The following is an 8,827-nucleotide window of genomic DNA, read 5'->3' on the forward strand; positions in this document are numbered from 1 at the left end:
CTCAATGACATCACAGGTCAAAGTCGATGGGTGGATACACAATCTTTGATTTTGCCCAAGATGTTCATGGTGCAGGAATCACCAGCAGTCACTGTGTGTGTGTGTGTGTGTGTGTGTGTGTGTGTGTGTGTGTGTGTGGGGGGGGGGGGGGGGGGGGGGGGGGGGGGGGAGATAGTTATGAACCACAAAATTTTGTTTTGCATTGTAAGGTATTTTGAATAAATTGTATGTAAATCAAGGAAACTGTACAGTAGGAACAACCAAATGAGGAAGGGCAGTTGTTAAAACAATGAACCTTTACTCGGGAGGTTGGAGTTTGTTCTGAACAGATCCCGATTTGTTTTTCTAAATCATTTCAACAAGACCGTGGCTGACCGATTGCCCTACTTCTTAAAATTAGAACTATATATCCTACTTGTATGTGTATTTTGAGCAATTTATTTTCACTGTATTACCATGACAGATCCTATACTATTTGAAGATGATCCCTGAACGATTAAATTGAACGTTTACAAGATTTTTATTGCTCAGTTGTTTTGTACGGGAAATAAATTATTAAGTGATCGATGATGTTCTGAGAGAAACTTTCTCTATTTTTGCAGAGACAAATGTTAAGAAAGGGCTTTTCTTTAATGCAAGATATGTAACATTCACTAGTTAGATTTACTAACAGTATATATCACCCACACAAAGGTGCAAAGACTGGTGATCACGGCGCCAACTCTCTCATGGCCTTCAAACACTGGCAGTGAAATTTTCTTCCACCATAAGGATTCTAACTGGCTTACCTCCAAGTCGAATGCAACTGAACAAATGTGCGTTAGTAGCTCAACTACAGAGGCGAGTATATTCGAAGTTAAGACCCATGAATTTATATAAAAATGCGATCTCCCTTCATTTTGACATGGCCAATCAAAACATGGAAACAGTTTCAGCGACAAGACCAAGGGAATGTGAAATGCTTAACAAGATTCAGAGGACTGGAACACCTGGCTGTTAATAACTGATGCAGCTTGTTCCAGGTTCAAGGCCAAGAGAAGTTACAAGCTACAAAAACGAACAGGCAATAAAGGCTATCCAGGGAGGCACCAAATGTCTACTGAAGCCAAAGATAATGGTACGCCAAGGGTGACGAAAGTGTCAATTTTTGCTATTTCACAACACCAGCTGAGGATAAAGGAAATATTTTAGTCCAGCAACTTTTGTTGACTGCTAAAGCACTACACAAAATTCTGCTGGACAGTGTATAGTAACTAGTATGTAAAAAGAAGAGACAAAACCCATTTACTAGTGGAAGACCAGGCAGAAAATGATATAAATCATTTACTAAAATATGTCAATTTTGAAAAAAGAGAATGACACAGAATTTGACAACATCTTGTGAAATTGTTCACTGAGCAAAAATTTTTTACAGCTAGTTCCCAGGGATAGACCAGCATTTGAAAGCGGGAAAAAAATGCAAATAGCAAATACTGCACACAGTTTTCAAGCCATAAGAAAGTTCATTTTTTCCAACTGAAGGGAGAAAAAGTGATCACACATATGGGGTATGAAGTTGATTACAGTGTCCGAATGATTTTTGAGAAAACCTGACCATTTGACAGTAAATGCTGCCTGTAAGCTAGCTCTGCCTGTTGTTTTTTCTTAAGAGATAATTCCTACAATATCAGCTAATAGCACACCAAAAACAAGGTGGAGTGTTAGTAACGTCCCATATTCTATAAACACACAGAAAATGTGTTCCTGCCTTCAAGAAATCCAATAGCCTATAATATTTTTCCCTGGTGGTTGTATATACCATATGACTTTACCGTTGTCCAAGTTCTTTTCAGGGAATGGTATAGTGGTTTTGCACTGTTCCTAGCTCAACACACTTTCGTACCCTAAGTACTACAGAATTCTTTGCAACACTTTAAATAGTTACTTGAATATTCAGCAAAACTAAGAGATGTATATCATAAAACACACTGAAGCTATGGATCAACAACCTTGTAGGAAACACACCAACCTACAATATACTGTCAAAGACTGCTTCATCTACCTTGGTGGAATTTCCAAACAAGTACAGGCCTACACCTTCCTCACAAGAGGAGCAATTAATGCTCAAAGTCAAATGGTTGCTAGCAGATCAGAAGTAATTAACGATTGTTGTTATACTGACAACAAGAAACTGTTCAGAACGAAGTATAAGACGACACACAACAGGAAGGTGAAGTACAACACCACCGTGCTTTATTAGGCATGGTACTTTTGGTCATTCCCTTGTCTTTCTACAGCAACATAAACTATGATACCACAGTATCAACATTAAAAACATAAGAGTCATGAATTATAGTTAAACAGAGAAACTTAGATACCGGAAAGTTTAAGAAAGATGTCTACGACAGTCCTTATAATGACAAAGTTAACAACAATTTCATTAGGTCTAAGTCATAGAAATTGTTAACTTGCTGCAAAATGCAGTAGAAATCGAAAAACATAGATTAATAACTCGAACAACTAACCTTGGCACAGAATGTTGTATGCAATAAAAAAATAGAAACACACTGGTACTGCCGGTGTTAAGTGAAACCAGTGCAATGAAGGAATTGTAAAATCTAACAACAATCTGATTCGAAAGTAGAAAGATTTAAAACAGGGTCACTTTATAATCTCTGCGAATTAGCAAACTCCTCTCTTGATAATGCAATGTAACACTCGACCTAAGATGCATCAAAATTAGAGCATAACATGTCGAAAATAATTTGTTGCAAAATTCAAGCACGTACACCAACAAAGTCCATCATCTCTCCATACAAAATAGGTACGGTATATATTCCTTTTCGAATGGTAAATGAGAATGGTTAAGGTGCAATCTGTTGACAAAACTGTCATCTAACATTCACATTGTCTCCAGTTTAATTATTTCTCAATTAAGACTCCACTTTACCACCATTAATACATATTGCGTAATCTCTCGAAAAACAAATTAATTGGAGGGATGAACTTGGCCGCGTTGTTACAGGTTACATTCTCAAATTTCACGAAATTTTTACCAACACTGAAACAGCATTTTTTAATTCAATCATAACCAAGCAAGAAGACAATAACAAAACTGCTACTAATAAAAGATTAAGAACCTGATTAACATCTTACCTTACTCTCCGCAGCGATAATCACTTATATAAGATATTGGCATATCTTTGCCATGCAAACCAATTGCAGTTCCAAGAATATTATCAAATATCATATTACTCATATCACATTATTAACACCATGTGTTCCAGTTTTGAAACGAATATGCAACTTCATAGATAACATTATCCTACACGGCTACCAACAGCAAGACCACCACGTATGTGAGCTTTGTTATTTCTGAAATTGTCACGGCAAGGATACACACCTTTAAAAATCTAAAGATTTACAGATTCCTGCATAATGTTTGCCTGAAAACTGTTCAAAACTTTCGCAACAGAATACCAAACTCCACACTAAACCCTCGACAGGGATGGAAAGTATATAGTATATATACCAAGCTCGTCTTGTTACAAGAGTTAAAATTTATAGTAGTATTTGTTTTGGCCTATGTCCTCATTAAAAATATTTTTCACAGCCCAAAATTGTTTCACCTTGTTCGTTCAACATCTTTCTAACCACAAACACAACACGCTTCTAAACAATAAATATTCAACTGTCTTTCTCTAAATAGATATGATGCATGTAACAAGTACTTTCTCTGATCCGCATAGTCAAACAGCATAAAATAGTTTCACTGATCGAGTCATAAATGCAGACTCCTGACTATATTCGAGATAGTTTACTGATCAAACGATGGGAAGAAGTTCACCAATGACAGACAGTGGATGATAAATCATATTATTTCCTAAACACATTCACACAATGCTATCATTAGATTTGGCCAAAGATCGCTCTTTGCGTGGCGTTGACGTGACTGAGACTAGGTACACTGAAACTATAGCAAAATGAGAGAAAGTGTCGGTAGCATTTGGGATAAAAGTGACTCAAGCCGGTTCGCACACGCAATGAAAATGTCGCGACAGCTACTGGTATTCTGTAGTGGTAATGTAGCGTGAATTCCCAATTTTTAGTGGCGCAACTTTAGAGCCGCAACTTCAGTCATGCCACAAAAGTTCAACTTTGCGGCGCCACTTTCCTTCCACCACCGCTCCCCGGTGGTTGTATTTCGAAACACAAGCATTGTGTCGGAGTTAAGACAGATACTGAGGAGTCATTGCACTGTACTCCATTCAGTTTCAGTGTATTTTCCTTTTATTGTTGAAAAAAGTGAAAACAGTATTCGACAGGCACAGTTTCGCAGCTTATTGATTGACTATTCCGTCGGCTCTTAGTAGAATATTTTATTCATTATAAATGAAGAAGTGATTTCACTCATAACTTATATTTGATTGATTTTCTGTAGCAGTGTGTGTGTATGTGTGTGTGTGTGTGTGTGTGTGTGTGTGTGTGTGTGTGTGTGTGTAGGTAATATTTGCACACCAATGATGTATCCTACAACCTTAAAAATTTTTGGATGAATAAATAAATAAACTTATTATCTAACAAAAAAATGAGTCTATAAACTTAGTGATTGGCAAGACAAACCACTGTATAAATTGTGGATTATAAGCTGGAAATAGCCCCTAAATATGATGAGGCAAATGTTAAACTAAAAATTAGTTATTCCAAATGCCTTTGTTGACGAATACAATATGATTCTAAAATCTCGGAAGAGTGGCATGTTTGCAGATGATGTTTACATGCCAGCTGTTCGATAGTTTGGCATAGTGTACAGCACCTTTTTTAAATATGTGTTTGCGGCCCCTGATTTGTGCCTGCATGAAACCTATTTTCCAATGGCATATTTGGGTTTCATCTTCCTGGTATTTAACTCCTGTGACGTCTCTAATGCCACAAGATGCACTGATACCTGCACATATGATTCCAATTATTGCCATACTGAAAGATGTGCAAGTACACAGAATTTGTGGCGTCCTTTGTGAATTGTAGTTCACGCTTCCACTACAGAAAGCCACAAGCTGTGGTTGTGAGTGTGAACCCGGCTTTACACGAGGAAGAGACGATCAATGACTAGCTTTTCACAATAAGGAGTTAAAAGTTCACTGCAAGTAGTAGCCTACTGGAAAATCCTCCACCTTGTCTTAAAAAACACAGTGCAAAAGTACAAAATATCAAGAAAAAAGCAAAGATAATTTGTAAATATTAGCCCTACACATGAAAGTAATAAACTCGATGAGTTAAGTGTTGGAACTCTCTGATGACAATATCTGTGAAGCAGATGAGCTATATTCTAATTACAAAGGCCTACAAATTTATATTTTGCATTTTTTTTTTTTTGCAACACTGGTAATCATTCTGGGTGCTCCTAATGATTATTGATGTGGCGAGTTCACAAAAGCCAGGGGTTTCCCTCTATATGTAAAGTTGTTTGACAAGAAATGATGAATATCCAGAAAATTCACAAAAAACACATACATTCAAGAAAACTTTTATTTAACATTATGAACCAAGGCAATAATATCGAGGATGACCTTTAAAAGATAGCTTAGATTAGATTAGATTAGATTAGATTAATCATTCATTCCAAGACCCACAAAAGATGGGATCCTTCTGGGTGAGAAACATGTTAGTTAAACACATTACAAAAATGTAATTAGAAAAACTTAAGTTTCATTAATTTTAATGATCCTCAGTCAATAAACAGTAAAATTATGTACATGAATTAAAATTAAACTTCTAATATTTACAGGTTTAATACTTACATCTGCTTTCATTAAGTCCATCATTCACACAGTAGCTAGATGCTTGGCTATTGCAACCAAATATTGACAAAAAATAAAGCAAATTATTCATTTCAATTATCCTCAGTTAAGAACAGTCAAATTATGTACAAGATTTAAAATCAAACTTCCACTATTTACAGACTTAAGACTTACATCTGTTTCCATACAGCCATCATTCACGCAGTAGGTAGTTACTTGGCTGTTACAACCAAGTAGTGTCAAAAATTATAGTATAATAAATTTTCATTAAATGGTCTACTGCACTTGTTGAGTAATTCATGGATGGAATAGAAGGGGTTGGCCATCAAAAATTCTTTTAAATTATGTTAAATTGTGCCTTGTCTGAAACTAAACTCTTAATGGTTGCTGGTAATTATTGAAAATATGCGTTGCTGAATACTGGGCTCCTTTCTGAGCAAGAGTAAGTGATTTTAAATCTTTATGTATATCGTCTTATGTCTAGTATTGATACTGCTTACTAAGCAGTTAGTTGGAAAAAGAGATGTATTATTTACAGCAAATTTAATTAAGGAATAAATATACTGAGAATCTGTAGTTAGTATGCCCAATTCTTTGAATAAGTTTCGACATGATGTTCTTGGATTTACACTACATATAACTCTTATTATACGCTTCTGTACTATAAAAATTTTTTCTCGGAAATGAATCACACAAATAACGAGATTGTTCATGTTTTCAGGCATTATTATTGTCCTAGTTGAACAGCTCTGTGAGTCAGATCATTATGAAGTTAGATTGACCACTACTGTCAGATGCTGGGTCGAATATGAATTTTGTTTCTGTTGATGCTATTGACAGATGGTGTTTTACAAGACATCTGAATGGGAATGGGAAATGGAAATTAGAAGAACTGGTAAGTGGGGACACTGACACTTACGAGCATATCTCTTCATCACTTAATTGCCATGTCATCTATTAGCAGACTATTGAGAAGGGCTTTGAGATCGTTGCCATGAAACTATCAAAGTTTAAATTAATAACAGTCGCTTTTATTACTCTCCATTTATTGGTAAGCTAGATTAATTTCTGAATAAATCAAGAACAATGACTTGGGTTGGAACTTTAAAGGAGATTACAACTTTTTGTTTACTTCAAGTGTTACAATGTTATCCCCCCTCCCCATCACACACAGACACACACACACACACACACACACACACACACACACACACACACACACACACACACACACACACACACACACATCTGTCACAATTGATACCTAAAAAGGAATTGTGGCTTTTCAAATTAAATGCCTCAATGCTTCACACTTAAATAATCGCAAAACACATTTGGCTGAAAAACAACATGCTACACAGACAGTTGGCATTTCATGTTAAGACTGAATGACCTGATGTAGCAAAACTAACTGATCAATCTTATGGCAAATGAAACTCCATTTTCACTAAGACATTACACAATTACTACCAGCTACTGGAAGAATGCAGTTAATTCCATTTTTATGCCTACATTTGGTGTAAGGTACAGCGGACCCTCAACTTAAATGTTTCCACATGTAAACTGTTCTGCGGTGCATTTCAGGTGTTACAGCGGTATCTACACATCTAAGTTACTTAAAAGATGTAGACAGTTCAATCAGATGCCATGTTTTTCTATATTGCAAAAATACACTGTCAAAAAAATTTGCAGCACCAAGAAGGGGCTATACAACATAAAAAAAAGTTGGTAGGCATATCTCTACATCTGAAACATAATGTCTATTCAAATTTCACACCAGTCGCGTAAGGGTGGCGATAGTAGCATCACTATCAGGATCCAAATTATATTTGCTTTAAATATATGCTGTAACGGTCGTGAGCGTTAGTTATCTTTGAGACTGGACACGGTGAGTTGACATGAGTTGATGCTTGTCAAGAATGCCTCTAAGGCGACAAAAACGCCATTATTATCACCTCTCTGAATTTGAATGAGGTCGTATAGTAGGGCTACTAGAAGCTGGACTTTCCTTCTGCAGTACTGCAGAAAGACGTGGCAGGAATGTAACCACTATACACGATTTTTGGCAGCAGTGGCCATGAGAATGTGAGGTCACAAGAAGGCTAGGCTCCAGATTGAGACATGGCACCATGGAGAAGGAAGATCACTATGTTTGATTTATGGCTCTGGCACATCGTACTGCATCTACAGGAGCAATCTGAGCAGCAGTTAACACAACAATGACACAACGAACTATTACAAATCGATTACTTCAATGTCAGCTTAGAGTCAGATGCCCTGTAGTACACAGTCCACTGTCCCCAAATGGTGTCAAGTGAGAGCTCATTGGAGGTCTGATGTGTTTTCTGATGAAAGTTGGTTCTGCCTTCATGGGCGATGGCCAGCTATTAGTTAGAAGAAGGCCAGCTAAGGGTCTGCGACCAACCTGTCTGCATGCTAGACACACTGGACCTACATCTGGAGTTATCGTCTGGGGTGCTATTTCGAATGATAGCTGGAACACTCTCTTGCTATCCCATGTACCCTGACAGTATATCTGTGTATCTGTTTGTTAATTTGACTTGTTGTACTGCCATTCATTAACAGCATTCCATGGAGTGCTTTCCATCAGGGTTATGCTCGCCCACATACAGCTGTCGTTAACCAATATGCTCTACAGAGTGTCGACATCTTGTCTTGACCTTCTCGATCACCAGATCTGTTTCCAGTGGAGCACTATGGGACTTCATGGGACAACAACTCCAGCGTTATCCACAAACCATGTGAACTGTCCTTGTATTGACTGACCAAGTGCATTGAATGCCACCCGACAAAACGACATCTAGCACCCGTACAACACAGTGCATGCACATTTCCAAGTTTGTATTCGATGTCCTGATGGTTGCGCCAGTTATTAATGTACCACCATTTCACATTTGCATTGACTTACCTGACGGTTAACTTAACCTGTGATCTTGCAATGTTAATCACTTAAATATGTTACATAGTCAACTGTATTCCCGAAATTTCATTACTTCACAGTAATTATTTCTTGGTATAGCGATTTT

The 8,827-nt window shown here is 37.1% G+C and overlaps 1 protein-coding gene across 1 annotated transcript in view; it reads right to left on the bottom strand.

Annotated features, from left to right (window-relative positions):
- The window catches only part of LOC124772690 (transcription initiation factor TFIID subunit 3-like), a 68,898-nt gene extending 65,511 nt beyond the window's left edge, over window positions 1–3,387 (bottom strand). The window contains exon 1 of the mRNA XM_047249341.1: window positions 3,136–3,387. The gene's annotated coding sequence lies outside the window, so the exon portion shown is untranslated. The remainder of the gene's footprint in view (window positions 1–3,135) is intronic.
- Window positions 3,388–8,827: the final 5,440 nt, after the last annotated feature.

This window comes from Schistocerca piceifrons, chromosome 2 (genome assembly GCF_021461385.2).
Source record: "Schistocerca piceifrons isolate TAMUIC-IGC-003096 chromosome 2, iqSchPice1.1, whole genome shotgun sequence".
Taxonomy (NCBI): domain Eukaryota; kingdom Metazoa; phylum Arthropoda; class Insecta; order Orthoptera; family Acrididae; genus Schistocerca; species Schistocerca piceifrons.